The sequence below is a fragment of the Phaethon lepturus genome, unplaced genomic scaffold (assembly GCF_000687285.1).
Source record: "Phaethon lepturus isolate BGI_N335 unplaced genomic scaffold, ASM68728v1 scaffold27742, whole genome shotgun sequence".
Classification (NCBI taxonomy): domain Eukaryota; kingdom Metazoa; phylum Chordata; class Aves; order Phaethontiformes; family Phaethontidae; genus Phaethon; species Phaethon lepturus.
In genome coordinates this window covers 7,901-9,766 of record NW_010524498.1, presented here as the reverse complement: position 1 = coordinate 9,766, position 1,866 = coordinate 7,901, and the positions used below count along the sequence as shown (strand labels likewise).

The 1,866-nt window shown below is 57.7% G+C and overlaps 1 protein-coding gene across 1 annotated transcript in view; it reads right to left on the bottom strand.

Moving 5' to 3' along the window:
• Nucleotides 1-1,866, bottom strand: part of SMARCD2 (SWI/SNF related, matrix associated, actin dependent regulator of chromatin, subfamily d, member 2) — a 7,011-nt gene that overhangs the window by 4,359 nt on the left and 786 nt on the right. The window lies entirely within an intron of this gene.

Here is a 1,866-nt window from a genome sequence, read left to right as displayed (position 1 = left end):
GGGGAAACTGCTGAGCCCTGCTTGTATGCTGGGAGCTCGACGACTCTTTTGGCCCCATCCAGGCCACAACCGGGGCCAGGCTCCGGGGAGGGGAGTCACAGCTGCAGTGCCAGCCGCCTGCCACATGGATGGCGCAGATCGAGCCAGGTGTCGAGGCTCCCGCTGCTGCAAACCGGTCTGGGGGAGCAGCTCCCCTTTTGGGGCTTCTCTGTGTAACAGGGACTTTGGACTTACAGGAGGGGAACAAAGAAAGGCTGTAAGAGCATCTAGAGCACAAGACCTTGGATCAGTGCCGAAAAGCAAATTAGTAAGAGATTACAACCCTGCGGGCAAGCCAAGATGACTCCAGAGGAGGTGGTGTTAGACATCCACATCATATCTCCAGGGAAGGAAATCCTGTCCCTGGGTTCAGTTTGCTTCGCTGCTGCTGCTTGATGAAGGTGCTGCAAGGCCAGAGCAAGGAGAAGGTGGTACAAGGCAAAGCTGTGGCTGCAGGCATGCTCCCGTCTGCAGGACAGTGTTCCTGAGTTTCCTCTCTGGAAGTAGCTGTTGCATTCTCTTAGTGCTACAAACCAAAGCCCAGTTCCAGGCCCTCACTTAAAATCAGCTTAAACCAAATCAACCTTGCCACAGTGGGGCTGAAATCTTTGTGGGTAGAGGATGCAGCAGGGCCTCTAGAGCCACAGCATGGCTGCAGCCTTGCTCAGAGCCGTTTTAGCTCTCTCTCGAAGCTTGTAGTACCCTGCCAGGCCACAGGGCCCTGGGCTCTCCTCCCCTCCAGCATGCTGCAGGCTCCTGGCCCCCCCATCAGCCTGAGCCCCCCCCCAATGCCCCGTTACATTGACGCTCAATGCCTGGATACACAGGAAATGCTCTCCTCCCATTCTGCTGCACACGTGAGTGATGGGGCAGAGTCCAGCAGGCAAAGGGGAGTCCCGGTCCCTTGGCAGCATGTGAAGCAGCAGGGCAGCAAACATGGGCATTCGTGCTGCCACCACAAGGTGTCCAAAGTATGCTGGCTACCCCATGGCTGCTAGTGCAGGAGGACATGGCAGGAGGGCAGCCCTAGCTAAGAGGAGGGTCAGAGCACTTCTCTGAGCTCTTCTTTCTGCATTAAATTCTTCCTGCCCTGCAGGGTTTGGCCATCCCATTAGCAGCTGGCAGTTCCTGAGCCTCTGATCCGCAGTCAGCCAGGAGCAAGGATGCTCGACCAGCTGGGCATGGCTGATCCCCATGCAACCAGCACCTGGGAATGGAGCCACAGCCTTATCTGGCTGCTGACGTCCTTACTCAGTGGTGAGCTGCCCCTTGTCCTTAATCCCCAGCTTGCTCTGGAGCACCAAAGGGATGCGCAGCCGCTGTGCAGAGGCTGTGACGCCCTGCGGAGGGATCAGAGCGCCAACCGAGCTGTCGGCCACTGGCCCCGCCACACATCCAGGGCGGAGAGCAGGACCTGAGGATCCATCAGAACCAAGGGACCCTAAGAAACAGCCTCCAGTAATGAAGAAGCCCCCATAGAAAACAGAAACAGAGCAAAGAGATTAGCAGCATTATGAACAAGCTAGGAGCTGCTGGCAGAGTCCTGCCTGCAGCTTGCTGTGACCAGCCCTAACAAGCAGTCCTACTGAGACTGCAGCTCTGGGGAGCATCTCTGCAGCCTGCCACCCCCGACCCCCATTTCCAGCCATGTCTGTGCCTGCCAGACACAGCAGAAACCCCCATGAGAAGGGGAAAGGCTCCGAGGAGCCAGTGCTGCAGCCTCAGGCTAGCACAAACACATGCAGCAAGGCTTTTCGGTGACTGGCGGGGAGATCAGAGGATGAGGAAGCTGTGAGCAGAGTGATCTCTGCCCTCATCCCCACCCCC